This window comes from Hemicordylus capensis, chromosome 1 (genome assembly GCF_027244095.1).
Source record: "Hemicordylus capensis ecotype Gifberg chromosome 1, rHemCap1.1.pri, whole genome shotgun sequence".
In the NCBI taxonomy this organism is placed as follows: domain Eukaryota; kingdom Metazoa; phylum Chordata; class Lepidosauria; order Squamata; family Cordylidae; genus Hemicordylus; species Hemicordylus capensis.
This window is the reverse complement of record NC_069657.1, coordinates 18,760,862-18,776,694: the sequence shown is the minus strand read 5'-3', so window position 1 is coordinate 18,776,694 and position 15,833 is coordinate 18,760,862. Positions and strand designations below refer to the sequence as shown.

The 15,833-nt window shown below is 44.9% G+C and overlaps 1 long non-coding RNA gene across 1 annotated transcript in view; it reads left to right on the top strand.

Moving 5' to 3' along the window:
- The window catches only part of LOC128341317 (uncharacterized), a 133,132-nt gene extending 117,520 nt beyond the window's left edge, over positions 1 to 15,612 (top strand). The window contains exon 3 of the long non-coding RNA XR_008314343.1: positions 15,355 to 15,612. This is a non-coding gene — a long non-coding RNA (uncharacterized LOC128341317). The remainder of the gene's footprint in view (positions 1 to 15,354) is intronic.
- The last annotated feature ends 221 nt before the right edge of the window (positions 15,613 to 15,833 follow it).

The following is a 15,833-nucleotide window of genomic DNA, read 5'->3' as shown; positions in this document are numbered from 1 at the left end:
CCCTTTGGGCACAGGGAGCCAATTTAGCTATTTTTAAAATTTATTTATTTATTTACTTACTTACTTGCTTGCTTTATTTATTTCTATGTAAACCACTTTGGGAAACTTTTGTTGAAAAGCGGTATATAAATATTTGTCATATTTGTATTTGAATGTACAGTAAATGCACTCCTACTTCTTAAGTACAGGTGCTTGTGCATGGAAGGGGAATTTTCACTTCACTGCTATTTCCCTGGAAACACTCTATGCAATGTACAAATCATTTTTTTTATTTATTATTATTATTATTTTCTATTCTATTCTATTTTTATTAAGAAGATTTCTATACTACTACTAGGAATACTTATATATTGCTTTTCAGCAAAGTTCTCTGAGCAGTTTATATAGAAATAAGATGATTCTTTGTCCCAAAGGGGCTCACAATCTAACAGGAAACGTAAAGTAGACACCAGCAACAGCCAGTGGAAGGATGCTGTGAGTGTTGCTCTCCCCCAGCTAAAAAATAAGAGAATTGCCAGTTTAAAAGTGCTTCTTTGCTCAGTTAGTATGGGTCAGCACTCTTTTCAAGAAAAAAGTTCACAAAGTAGTTTACACAGCAAAATAAATAAAACCATGTTTCCTGTCCTAAAGGGTCTACAACTTCAAAAATGCACCTCTGAAAGCTGTTAGCTTTCCCAGACAGCAGGTTTTACCGCGGGTTTTCTGAAAGGCTTTACTGCAAGTTCAAAGTTGCCAAAAAAAAAACCCAAAACCCAACACAAAAAGTGGATTTTTAAAAAAATCCCTGGATGTCAATTGGGCTACACTCTAATGCACGATGAAAAACCCACATTGTGTGAGGAGTGCTTCCTGATAGCTCTCAGGGACTTTGGGGGTAAATTTGGCCGATATGTGAATGCACACCTCCATTCTGGAGGAGATGTGAACTTAAAGCCTGGTATGAAAAACTTCTGTGTGACCTTCAGAGACATATTTGCACATTGTACAGAGCTCCTCTAGTGGGGAAGGAGATACACCAAGAAAAATCAACCACCCACTACCATACTCACCTGCAGATAGAAGCAAATCCACTGCATGTATGCGTCATTTGGCTGCATATGCACAGCATTAATTAGGATGTCAGCTATTGCCCACACCCACCGAATCCATTAAACATTGTTGTTTCCCCTGGCTGTTGCTTCCTTGGAGTTGTTTCCCTTCTGGTGGTTCTTTTTGCTCTTTCAGTTGATCACATTGATGGCTCTTTCCAGCATGGAATCATGTAGCGAATGTGGAGACATCACAGCAATGGCACACTGGATATGATGAGATTTCTGGACATCAATAAAATCACAACCACTTAGATTTGGTTATAAGATGACAGCCCCAAGGGGAAATCCGAGTGAGGGCAAGAGACGGCCATTAATGAATAATTGAACATTTTTAGAAGGAATGCTGAAAAATAACCAGAGCCTTTTTTTTTTTTAACACAGTTAAACATGCTTTGGAAGAAAATGTGAGTAGTTTCAGCAAAATCCTAGCTTTAAGTCTTGGGATTTGAAGTAATTTTCCACTTAACTTCTGTGCTTGAGGCAGTAAGAAACAGAGACTGTTTCTTGTAGATGAAAACCATCTACACCAGTAAGACACTAGTAATGGGGGAGCCCTACCTAACCCACCTTGTAATTCATTAGGTTTTCCCCAAGCTTCCTCAGAAAATTTTCAGATAACCTCAAGTCTTGTAGTTTCCTGTGTCTTCTCATTAAATGAATTGGGCCCTTAGGTAGATGCAATTACAAATCCCATGCTCCCCAGCAGGCAATTCTCTGCTACCTGAGCAAAGAGCCACTTTTTTAAAGTGGTGATTCTCTTTATTTAGCAGGGGGAGAGCAATTGGCCCTATCTATCCCCAGCACAGCATCCCTCCAGTGGCTGTTGCTGGTGTCTATCTTATGTCTCTTTTCAAGATTGTGAGCCTTTTGGGGACAGAGAGCCAGTTTATTTATGCATTTTTAGCTATGTAAACTGCTTTGGGAACTTTTGTTGAAAAGCGGTACATAAATATTTGTCAAATTCATATGCGTAATGCCCTAGCTTGTGCTTTCTGTCTAGTAGTATTATTTATTTCAGCTCATTAGCAAGAGGATAAGACCATGACAACCTCCTATGCAAAGGTACATTTACCAGGAGGGGGTGGTGGCTAGCAGTGAGGGTTGCCTGGATTTGAACTTTGGAAGAGTGGGATTGGGCTTTGCTCCTGTTAGAGGAGGGATTGCTGAACTCCATCAGTTACTACATTGGCCATGTGCATACAACATTTGAATGTTGTTGTCATCATCCATATATATGGCATATGGATTCTTCTCATGTTCATAAGAATTCAAGATGGCAGTATTCTTGTGAACAGCCACATCAAGTCCTAGATCACACTAGGAGGTGCTTCACACAATTGCTTTGAAGTGCCTCAATGAGGTCTGCAGGGAGAGCGGGCTTAACCAAATGTCATGGAGCTGGTGGGGGCTGCAGGGATCGGGGGCCATGTGGCCCCTGGAAGTCCCAGGATGCCCAGCGCAAGTGCACGGGGCATCCTAGAGAGACTCCTGCCAGGGGGTCTGACTTATGTGTCGCCACGCACCGTGGCAACACATGAACAAAGAAATGAGGTTGACGGAGCGCTCACTCTGCTAACCTCATTTAGGTGGAAGGTGTTCTAGGTGGGCTAGCCACCTTGGGAGCACCAGGCAGGCCAGCCCGGTGGTTCCCATGAGTGACGGAAAGCGGGCCCGCTTTCCGTCGATCGTGGGAATAGCCTCTAAATCAAACTGTTCCTTGACCTACATCCCTTCAGACTGTAGCTGGGAAATAACATGGCTGACAACTTCCTAAAAAAAAAAAAAAGAATAACCCTTGAATGTGCAAAACTATCATACCAGGGGGAAGTAGGAAAGGACTTTTTTCTCTGACTTCATATTTTCTAGACACAATAAAGGTTATTTAATCATGCAATCTTCCACCTTCATTCTGACATGATCTGATCAAAACAGTATACTCCAATGTCAGTTTTTACCACCTCATGTGCTTTAAACTAAACTTAAAGTCATCCAGAATCTTATTACCATGACATTTCCATAGGTATAAAATGGGGGGAATGGGGAGGGGGAAGATCCATACCTACTGTCCCCATATCTGCCCTAAATGCATTCACCAGAAGTTCTGTACTTCTACACATGCACAGGTTACAGGTCTCCTAACTATGTGGATAGACTCCATTCAGAACTGAGACAGAAATTCTCAGTGAATTTTGAGGCTCAAGATGGGGTGGTAAGGAAAATCTGGGAGGCAAAATGGGAGCAATTTTGAGAGTGAAAGAAAAGGAATTCTAAGGAAGTTCCGGGGCAGCTTGGTACTGGTTGGCAGAAGCCAACTGTCCTTTTTTGCACTGATCTTCGTCTCCTGTCTTTTGGTGGCAGCTGTGGTGGTATGTGGTACATCTATGGACAGTTGGTTCCCACTGACTGCCATGAATTTCCACTTGCAATGCCCCATGAATGTTCCTATCTCATGATGTATAATGATCTTGAGGGGGCTTCTGGGTGGGAGATGGCAGACCCTAGCCGGTTAGGAACATAGGAAATTGCCATGTTCTGAGTCAGACCATAGGGTCATCTAGATCAGTATTGCTTACACAGACTGGCAGCAGCTTCTCCAAGGTTGCAGGCAGGAATCTCTCTCAGCCCTATCTTGGAGAAGCCAGGGAGGGAACTTGGAACCTTCTGCTCTTCCCAGAGCGGCTCCATCCCCTGAGGGCAATATCTTACAGCACTCACACTTCTAGTCTCCCATTCATATGCAACCAAGGCAGACCCTGCTTAGCTAAGGGGACAAGTCATGCTTGCTACCACAAGACCTAGCAAGGAAACTAGCAAGAATTTGGTCCTCCATTTTCAACATCTGAGGGTTGCGTGGACAAAATATGGGATATTTCTAATCAGCTTCTAATGAGTATATGGAAGTCAGGGGGGCTCAGGAACAATAGTCATTCTTTAGCTCCTCCCCATTAGTGCATTTATTTCTGCAGATATGCTGTGTGAATAGGGCTCAGGTCAGCCAGAAATTTAAGTAATGGGGAATTCATGGTGAGTGGATGTGTATTCTTGCTAACCAATACCAGCCAATATCCCGAATAAGGAACAAAGTTGTACTCGCACAAGAAGATTGCATAGCTGCACTAAAAAAAAAGTAACAATAAGAATTGTTTCATATGTCCTGACTTGGACCTTTAAGTCTTCTTCAGAGGCTCTGCTCCGAGTGCCCCAGCCAATGAGGTGAGGTGGGTGGTGGCACCCTGTCTATGGAATAGCCTCCCTGGTAAGGCTTGCCTGGCACCAGGTGAAGACCACTCAGGCTTTTAAAAACAGTTGGATATAACAGTCCTTTGTTATTGATATGCTTGTACTTTGACAGTTATCTTTTCAGTTCAGTGTTGTAACTTTTTCTCTTTCTTTTTAGTCAATAAAGATTAAATCTTTCATGCAAAAAACCCCAACAGATTTTTTAAAAAATGTTTTAAAAATGTTTTGTATTGGTTTTTTTAAAAAATGTGCTGTAATTCATGGGATGTGTTGATGGCCACTAGCTTGGATGGCTTTAAAGGGGGCTTAGACAAATTCATGGAGGATAGGTCTATCAATCGCTACTAGACTGGTAGCTGTGGGCCGTTTCCAGCCTCAGAGGCAAGATGTCTGTAAATACCAGATGCAGAGGAGTAACTGCAGGAGAGGGGGCATGCACATACCTCTTGCCTGCAGGCTTCTCAGAGGCATCTGGTGGGCCACTGTGTGAAACAGGATTCTAGACTAGATAGGCCTTGGGCCCAATCCACTAGGGCTGTGATTATGTTCTTGATCTGTTTGTCATGTTTTATGACTTTTTATTGGATTTTTAAAAATGTTGTGGTGTTGTGAGCTGCCCAGATAACAATTTGTTGAGCGCTCTTGCACAAATGTTCCCTTTAAAACAGATGAGGCATACTGCAGCAGATCAAGCAAAATCATGCTTGTGTTGGCACCACACTAGTCAGGAGCACAAGCTCCAAACTTAGCAGAACTCATATGGGCAACATCCATACCACTTTGCACTAGCACAACAGCCTTCCACAAGAGCACCATTAGTCAGGATGTCAGCCATGTCAGCCACTACCAAGGGTTGACCTTTCTTATCCTTACTCATGACCAATGGGGCGTGATGTGTCCCTGCATTCTTACTCATAACAGGGTTGCCAACCCTTCAACAACCCACTGGAATTGGCACTGATGTCCAAGTGGCTACTGGACGCAATTTAGAAGATTTTAAGAGCCTGGTATTGTGAAAAGTATTGAGATTTTGTATTAAACAACGCTCATATCCCTTTAGTTGGAGTTGGCAACCCTACTCACTCAACTCAGTTTTGTAGCAGTAATGCAAACAGCAATTAACAGCCAAACAACTGGCTTCTCAGAGGAAATTTTCTTCCTCTGATTTTGTCCTTAGTGACCTATCAAAAAATCTTCATCAGAAGTTCTCCTTATTCCTAATTGCTGCTTTCTTTTCGAATCCTGGAACATAAATCATCAGTAGCTGGCGCCTGTCACCTTTTACTATGTCTAATTGCCTTTCTGCTCCAGTATAATCATAAAGTCTTTTAACATTTTCACTTTCCCCCCAGGAAAATGCATCCTAGATGTGACCTTCAGATCCTTTTTGTGAACATTGAGGCAAAGAAATCATTCAGGCTGTCAGTAATATTCTCCACCTCACTGTATCCTAACTTCCTATTCATAGCCCATATGACACTAAGAGTCTTGTTTTCCAACTATTTATAGAGTTGTCAACTTTTATTCTGTAAGGCAGGGTTCTTGTGCGGAGTTGCAGCCAAATTTCCTCTCAAGTGGCAGTTCAAGGTGAATTGGGAGCTTCCTTTTTGGGCAAAATCTGCAACTCCCTCACATCACACATAATTAATTTATGGAATTCCCTGCCACAAGATATGGTGGTGGACATTAGCTTAGACAACTTTAAAAAGGGCTTTACAGAGAGGAGACATGGGTCTTGTGGTAGCAAGCATGACGTCCCCTTAGCTAAGCAGTGTCCACCCTGGTTGCATATGAATGGGAGACTAGAATTGTTTGTGAGCATTATAAGATATTCCACTCAAGGGATGGAGCCGCTCTGGGAAGAGCAGAAGGTTTCAAGTTCCCTCCCTGGCTTCTCCAAGATAGGGCTGAGAGAGATTCCTGCTTGAAACCTTGGAGAAGCCGCTGCCAGTCTGTGAAGACAATACTGAACTAGATAGACCAGGCTTCCCCAAACTGCAGCCCTCCAGATGTTGCTTTACTACAACTCCCAGCATACCCAGCCACAATAAATTGTAGCTAGGGATGTTGGTAGTTGTAGTTCAACAACATCTGGAGGGCCGCAGTTTGGGGAAGCCTGAGATAGACCAATGGTCTGATTCAGTATATGACAGCTTCCTATGTAATGGCTTAGACAAATTTAAGGGGGACAAGTTTGCATCACGATGGCTGCATACTACCTGCAGTTTCAGAGGCATTATGCCTCTGAATCCCACTTTTTGGGAAGCAACTGCAAAGAAGGACTGAGATTATCCCTGCATTATTACTTACAGAAGACAGACCAAACTCTTGGAGGTGAGGGAGCAGCAGTTTCAGTGGTGACTTGATTTTTTGAAAGATACCTGGAAAAGGTTTTTTTACATTCCCCTGAAGTTCTGAGTCTCTTGGGAACTATAGTCTTCTCTGGGGTTGCTTCTATGACTTTGATTTCTCTGGTTCATCCATTGCTGTTGCTCCCAGAGTGATGGAGCCAGCGATGAGGGAGCAGCAGCTTCAGTGGTGACTTGATTAAAAAAAATAATAATAATTCTGGAAGAGTTTTTTTTAAAATCCCTGAAGTCCTGAGTCACTTGGGAACTGTAGTCTCTTCTGGGGCCACAACAATATCTTTGTTTCATTTGCTTCATCCATTGCTGCTGCACTAAAGACAATTCACTAAATTCACATCTTCACTAAAGACAATCCCACCCCCACTAACTGAGCAAAGAGGCACCATTTTAAAGTGGTGATTTTCTTTAAAGGAGGAGAGCCTGGCCCTATCCAAGCCCAGGACAGCATCCCCTCCAGTGGTTATCGCTGGTGTTTATCTTATGCTTCTTTTTAGATTGTGAGCTCTTTGGGGACAGGGATCCATCATTATTTGTTTATTTTTACTTCTCTCTGTAAACCGCTTTGGGAACTTTTGTTGAAAAGCAGTATATAAGTATCCACCATAGTGGTAGTAGTAATAGTACTGGTAATAGTAAAGATGACCCTCATGAGCATTCTAATATTTGGAGAAGGTAAACAGAGGAATAGGAAAGTAGGTTTGCCCTTCAGCTTTGAACTACAAATATTCAATAAGGTGAGGCTTCACTATGGCAAAAAGTCCATAGTTCAGTAGTAAAGCACATGATAGAGGTAAAGTGTGCTGTCAAATCGGTGTTGACTCCTGGCAACCACAGAGCCCTATGGTTGTCTTTGGTAGAATACAGGAGGGGTTTACCATTGCTTCCTCCCTCACAGTCTGAGATGATGCCTTTCAGCATCTTCATATATTTCTGCTGTCCGATATAGGTGTTTCCCATAGTCTGGGAAACATACCAGCAGGGATTCGATCTGGCAACCTCTAGCTTGCTAGTCAAGTCATTTCCCCACTGTGCCATTAGATGGCTACTAAAGCACATGATATGCACATATAAAGTCCCAGATTCTGTCCTGGGATCTCTACTTAGAATTCTGCCTGACCCTAGAGAACTGTTACCAGTTGGAATACAGAGCTAGATAACTCAATGGCCTTACTTGTTAAAAAGCAGCATGATATGTTCACTCCCACAGCATCTGTATGTTACTGTCCATTTAAGATAGCAATCCATTAAGAGTAAAAATAGAATTTGCGTAGACAGCCTCAGTCAGTCCACACTAGGGAGCAAGCAGGTCATAGAACATATGCAGTGCTTAAGCTGCTTCTATATTATATTCTGCAGCAGGGGGAACGTCATCCGTCATCCTAGATGGGATCAGAACTCAACAGAAGGGAAACGGCCTGGAGTCCATTGCCTGGGGATATTGCTAATTTGTTGCATGCCCAAGCTGCAAATCCATTCCTCAGAGTTTCTCAGCACCAGCAAAAGGAGCCGCTCACAGGGTTGTGAGAGGAGAAGGAGATCTATGTGGAGGCGAGGAGTTTGCCTTGGAATTTTATTTTACCAGGCAGCTCCTTTTGTGGGTTTGTCTGTGTGAAGTGTGCCCTCTTTGGAAGATATTAAAGAAATTTGATAAGGTTGTTCACATGACCTGGTGAGTAGGATGGGTAAGGCATGATCCTCAAAGGCTTCTCAGCAGTGCTACTCGCATGCCACATGAGTGGTGCTGCTGGAAGAAGCACAGCAACCTGGAGGGCAGGGAAACGCAGCCTGGCCTCCAGAAATCCCTCAATGCACTATGCATTGGGGAGATTTCTCTGCAAGCTGGGCTCTCTTGAAACCTGGTTCTGCATCTGCTTGGGCTACACATGACCAGATACCAGGGTAGGAGTGTGTGCTCGCATCCTTCTACCAGGGGCGTAGCAAGGTTGGAGTGGGCCCAGAAACAAGATTTTAAAATGCCCTCCCCTCACTGAAGCTCAGCTCATGAAGTAAAGAAATCTTAAATGAGGCTGAATAGTGGTAAGAAAAAGCATAGTAAAATTTATCTGTATCTATATCTATGTGCCACAATAGAACATTCTAAATTATTTCTTAAAAGGTTTTGTAAATTGTGGACAATGCAAGTCATTTAATGGTGCTAGAGAAAGACATGCTGTTCTGGTAGCTCCAGGTCTTAACACTCACATCAATTTTGGAGGATGAATACAACTGAAGGAAGCCCAGGCGGGTGCACAGCTGGGGGATTCAGTCATGTGACTTGCCTCTGGGGGCCCCCAAGGCACAACTGTCTCCCCTTGCCCTATTATAGTTAACACCACTGCCTTCTACCTTGCTAATCAGCTGAGTACAAAACTCGGGCTACCCAGCGGGGCAGTGTCGGGATCAGGCCTGATTCCAGAGATCCACATGAGCAGCCACGTAGGGCTGTGCAAGCCCAGGTAGGGCTGCTCATGTGAACAGCCTCAATATCTTCTAAGTTGCTATATTCCTAGTAAGCGGCAGCATTCATAAATGTTAGAGTGGCAAGTTCTGTATTTCTCTAAGAGGGATGGGGCTGTAGCTCAGTGGTAGAGTATCTGTTGAGCATGCAGAAGGTCCCAGGTTCAGTCCCTGGCATCTCCAAGCAGGACTGGGAAAGACCCTTGTCTGAAACCTTGGAGAGCCACTGCCTGTCAAGCTGAGCTAATATTGAGCTAGATAGTACTGAGCTTCAATAATACTGAGCCCCAGTGGCCTTTGGTTGGGGATGATGGGAGCTGAAGTCCAATAGCATCTGAGGACCCAACGTTGCGAATCCCCGGGCTAGACTGTCATGCCTGGCCTGCTCGGCAGCCCTGCCCTTGTGGCAGCCTGCTATATTGCAAGGCAGCTTCGAGGCTTCCGTCACTCATTGGCTCATCCATCTTCTCACTGCAGCAGGGCGTCGAGTGTCAGAGACGGAAGTCTTCTGGCTTCTCCTTTCTTCTTGGTGTGACTTTTGGCTTGTTCTTGCTCCTGATTACTTCCTTTGGCTCCTGATTGTTTTGGGTTCGACCATTTGGCTTGTTTCTATCACCTGGCTCCTGTTCTGGCTTTTGACTGCAACCCAGTTTGACCTCCAGCTTGTTCCTGAATCTCGGTTCAGATCCAAACATCCCAATTCAAATACTTGCTTCATCCAATTTTTTTAAAAAAATATTTAAAGATGCATCTGTTCACCCAGGCTTTTAATTAAATACTGTTTTAATAGCTTTAATGGGGCCCATTGGGGGGTGGGGAGATGGCTAGAGTGAACTTGGACTGCTAAACAGGGTCTTCATGTTAACTGTCTTTTGTGTATAGGAAAATTACATTATCGCATTGGCAATAAATACAAGATTATTATTTGTTTGCCATGCCCTCCAGGTCCTCTCACATTTATCAGTTATTGTATTCCATTAAAGTTCCACTGGCACTCTTGGTGGATTGCATGCTTCATCCCACCTTTTTCTCTGGCTCAGATTTTGTGTTAATTCCTCAGCTAATGCATTTGTGACTCAGGCTAATAGGTAGATGTGCAGATTGTCTTTCAGCATTAGTTTGATTTTCTCCTTCTTACTTCATTGTACAGGCCTGTTCCTCCCTTGCAAATGACCACACAGATTGAATTAGGAGTCACTCTCAGACCATATCCAAAAATATATTTCCTGCCTTATTTCCTTTATTTAATGCAATCTCATCTGTGTTTGCATTATTGAAATAGCCCATTACCACCACTCTTGTTGATTTTCATATATATATGTATGTACATACTGTATGCATGTGTAAAATTTATGCAATATTTTAGAGTATTTATGTTCTCGTTGGCCAGATGGACAAAATATACTTGCAGGAATGCTAGACTTATTGTCGAAATATCTCTCCAGCCATGAACAATGATGATATTATTGCACAATATTATTTAACTCATTCCAGATTTTCCATTTAGCAACAATTACGGCATAAGCAGAAGGCCAGTTACAGGAAGCCCTCAGACTTACAATTGGTTCCTGAAAATGGTGTCTTAAGCTGAAACTCCTTAACTCAGAATATGCTTTCCCACAGGAAGCAACAATATGAATGGGGGTTTGGTTCCTGAAACAAGGCTGGATAAGCTATCCTTTGTCAAAGTCAGTGGTGCGAAATGCTCCCTGTAACAGGGATTCTAGATGTTGATCAGGGGTTCCCAGCCTGTGGTACTCCAGATGCTGCTGAACTACAACTCATCCATCGTTGTTGAAGAATCAGAAGCTGCTGACCCTTGCTACCCATTCCCTTCTCAGTCACTCTCTGTCTCTTTTTCACTCCTCTGTGGAAGGAAGGGAGGCAAGTAAGTAAGTGGGCAGCTCACTTCCATTTCCTTCTCCTCCTACGCAAGGTTAGATGGGAAAGGAAGGAGGGTGGGGCAGGCAGGAAGAAGCATGTGTGGACTGGGAATAGGCCAAGTGCTCTCTCTCTCTCTCTGGCTCTCTCTTGTTGTCATAAGCATCAGCTGAGCTCAGAGAAGGAGGAGCCAAAGCAGGAGGAGAAATGTTCTTGTGATAGCAAGCATGGATTGTCACTTTTGCTAAGCAGAGTCCACTCTGGTTTGCATTTGAATGGGAGACGTGTGGGTACTGTAAGATATTCCCCTTAGGGGATGGGGCCGCTCTGGGGAGAGTACCGAATTCCCTCCCTGGCATCTCCAGGTAGGGCTGAGAGAGACTCATGCCTGTAACCTTGGAGAGGCTGCCGCCCGTCTCTGCAGACAATACTGAGCAAGATGGACCAATGGTTAGACTCAGTATATGGCAGCTTCCTATGTTCATAAGAGTCAGCCAATTCCTCCACAGCCTCACAGGCAGCAGGGACTGCCAGTCCAGGGCTAAATTAGTGTGCAACGGGAAACGGAGGTCCCTTCACCTCCGGGTTCCTTAGCTTTATGTCCGAATGTGGGCAACTGGAGTTTATGGCATAAAGGGACCTGCGGTTTCCCTCCTGGAATTCCAATCTGAACCGTTGCTTCAGAGTGGAGTTTTGCCACTATAAACTCCATTTCCGTGACGACAGCATGACATCCCGATGATGGCTCTGCAGTTTTGCCCTCATAGAACCAGAGTTGAGGGAGGCAGCTCCTCCCACATGCCGGCTGCTATTGGCTGCCAGGGCTGTCCATTAAAGAAGGAGGTCCTGGCAGCCAGTCCCTCTTCTCTCTGCAGCCAGCGTGACTGCAGAGCGGCAGCTTTCCATCTCATCCAAATGTGGATGGAAGAGCAGGGGGACTCGGAACCGCGGGTCCATTCAGCATTGCATCCGAAGGCGGCGTTTGTGACAACGTGAGCCTGAGCTGACAGTGGCTCCTGCTCCATCAACAGCCCTCTAGCAGAGCTTCCTTTCCAGCGGCAAGTGTTGTAAAGCTGCAACACGGCTGTGTTTCTGAAATAAGCTTGTCTCATTAATTGCAGTAAGACTGCTAATGAGTAACACAATCTGGATGTAAGCAAGTGACTGGAGTAGCTTGTCTCATAGCTGCAATATTTAATAGGGATGTGCATGACCTATCTGTTTGGCCTGGCTTGCCAGGGTGTTTTAATTGTTGTAAAGGGGTTTCGATGTACCTGTTTTTCAGGGTTTTAAAACTGTTTTATCGTTTAACTGTTTTATGGTATTTTATAACTTTTAAAGTTGATTGATTTTAATCGTTTTTGTTTTATTCGTAAACCGCCCTGAGCCAGTTTTGGAAGGACGGTATAAAAATTGAATTGATGATGATGATGATGATGATGATGATGATGATGAAGCGTTTCGTCTCCATCCGGGGCAGCAGAGAGTGGGCACTTTAAAAGGAGGAAGGCAGGTCTTACCTGCCCCTCCATTGCAGCTCTGCTGCCACCCGTCACCCCAGAGCGGTGATGTTTGTATGAAGCAGCCAGGCTCTCTGTTTGCCGGCTGCATTTCCTTAGGAACAGGAAGTTCCCAGTTCTCCGCAGGAAATGGTATCTGAGCATGTGCGCATGCCATCTTGCGTGCTCAGTGTTTTTGACCACTCAAGATGTTGCCTGCACATGCTCAGATGCCATTTCCTGCTGGGAACAGGGAATTTCCTGTGCCTAAGCAAATGCAGCTGGCAAACAAATACTCTGGGACAGTGGGGAGCAGTGGAGCTGCAATGCAGGTGCAGGTAAAACCTGCCTTCCAGCTTTTAAAGTACCCACTTTTCCCCAGCCAAACCGTTTCAGCTAGGGCCGCTCAAAGCCTTCGTTTCAGCATCTGGAAATAGAGATGCTGAAACGCTTAGAGCACATCCTAGTGTGTGTGTGTGTGTGTGTGTGTGTGTATGGATACACATATATACATAAAAACACAAATTCAAGTGTTACACTTAGGAAGACAGGATACTATACTCACTGGCTGACACCCACACTAAGCGACTCATAAGCCGTCTTATTGCAACTAATGGGACAAGTAAGTTTATTTGTCTTATTAATTTCAGTGGGAACACTCAGTGTTAATTTTCTGAAGCCCATCAGATGGAGGGGAGGGGAGGGGCATGCTGAGCTTCAGCACCTTCCCAGCCAATCAGGAGCAGAGGAGGAGGGGCTTCCATCTCCTCCCTCCCCTTCTGCATCAGTCACATTGACCAGCAATCCTCCGGTGTGGATCATGACAAAAAAAACCCCAAAACAATAGCATGACTGCAGTGTGGGGAGGCAGAAGGACTCTGAGTACTCCCTGTGAGTACTAGTATCCCAGTATCCCTTGTATGGAACCCCTGCAAAGCAGGTGGTTCATCCAAATTGCCATCCTATACAAGGATACCGGTTTAAACTCGTATCTGAATCATGGGCAAAGTGGTAGATCAGATGAAACACTCCCTGATGGAAAATGGAACATAGTGGTAGGACCAGGAAGGTCAGGACCTTTATGTGCCCCCTTTTTAATTGCACAGAGCAGGAAAAGTACCACCCAAACTGGCCCTGAACAGAAACTGCTGTTGGCCACAATGGAACTTTCCCTCTCAACGCTTATATGGGATCTTGAGGGGGACAGTATTTTGGGAGCATAGGAAACTGCCTTATTGCAAGTCCAACCATTGGTCCTCCATCCCACCCCATCCCCAAAGGTGGCATAGATGGTTCTCCCATCCAGGCAGTGACCACACCAAGCCCTGCTTAGTTTCAGCAAAGGGACCGTCTCAAGAGCCCTTAGTGCATGCGCTGGGGCCAAAAGAGGAAAACATTAAATGCCCCTCCCCTCACACCACAGAGTCTCCTCCCCTCACAATCCCAGCCAGACCCCCTGTGGCTGTTATTTTAAGCGACCACAGAAATGCCACACTTCTCACCATGTCTGGATTGACCTTCGGAACAGACGATACGAGGGATGTGCCAAAATGGGATTTGGCATCCGAATCGCCGGCACAACCTCTTTAGAAATGAGGGCTCCCACCGCCCCTTTAACAAGGAGGAGAGCATGTCCCTACCTGCTCCTCCTCTCACTCGCCACCACTTCTGTAATCCCAGCTCCTGGATAGCTTTGCACATGGGTGGGATGTCACCCCTGGGCACAGCACTGGCATGCACATGGCCTTCGTGCATTCATGGTGGGCATGTGCATGCCAGCATTGTGCACAGGGGCAGCTGGGAGATGCCCCGCTGGTGCACAAAGATATCCAGGAGGAGCGCCAGGATTACGGAACAGAAGTGATGGCAAGTGGAAGGAGGAGCAGGAAGAGATCTGCTCTCCTCCTTGTTAAAGGAGCAGGTAGGGACCTGCTTTCCTCCAGTTGCAGGGGAGTAACAGCAGGAGAGAGGGCATGCCCTCAACGCCTGCCTGTGGCTTCCAGCAGCATCTGGTGGGCCACTGTGCAAAACAGGATGCTAGATTAGATGGGCCTTGGGCCTGATCCAGCAGGGCTGTTCTTATGGGCTGTGGAAGCCCTCATTTCTAAAGAGATTGTGCCAGTGATTCGGACGCCAAATTGCATTTCAGCACATCCCTAAATGATACTGATTTAAATGGACCAGTAATCTGACTTGGCATGAAGCAGTTTTGTATGCTTGCTTAGAGGATGAGGCTACAGCTCAGTGGTACAGCATCAGCTTAGCATGCAGGAGGCCCCAAGTTCAATCCCTGGCATCTCCAGGTAAGGCTGGGAAAGACTCCTGTCTGAAACCTTGGAGAAACTGCTGCCAGTCAGTGTAGACAGTGCTGAGCTAGATGGATCAATGGTCTGACTCGGAAGAATGCAGCTTCTTATGTTCCAGTTTTTTGTGGGGAGGGGGCCGTTGCTCAGTGCTAGAAGATCTGGTCCATCTAGCTCAGTAGACAATGCTCTTATTCAGTATCAGGCAGCTTCCTATGGGCCTGCTTATCTCTTCTTCTGTGCCTTTGAAATCATAAGTGGAAATTCGCCATGTTATCAGTCCTTTTTTCTATGGCAAAAATGTAATGATGCTGATTATGTGAGCACATTAGAGCAAAATGAGAATTCAGGATATATCCAGGCCACTATGGCATCCTCACAAGGGAATTAAATTTATGTATTATTGCTGCAAGTGGTGGGAATCTAATCCTTATTATGATTTTTAAAAAAAAAACCACACACATTCTTGCCACGATATTGACATGTCAATTGTGACTCTTTGAATTCCATCCAGGTGAACAGATCCTATCAGTATATTCCAAGAGAAACAAACAAGAACATGTCACGAGGCCTGAGATATCTTATCGCCCTTCAGTGGATTACTTTGCTAAGGCACCACAAATTTGCATTAGAGAAAAGAAGGGAAACATGCCTGCCACTTCAGGGGAGGCCTTAATGGTTAATAAGAAAAGCCACAACATTGAGTCAAGAGATTCCATCTTTTCAATAATGTGTCACAGTGCAAAGAACATCACTGATCTCAACTGATAAAGTGAACATGAGTAGAATTGACATCATGGTGTTGTGTCTTTAGCACAGAGGTCTTAACCATAAGCGTATGTCCAATGTGGTGGGGGCCTGCTAGTAATTGGGAGGGAACAAGGGTTGTGTCAGAGGGAGACCTGTTCCTTTGCCCCTCCCCTTCTCCAGTGTTCCCCTCTCATTCCCTCATGAGCATGGATTCACAGATACATATATGCCCTATGCATACAT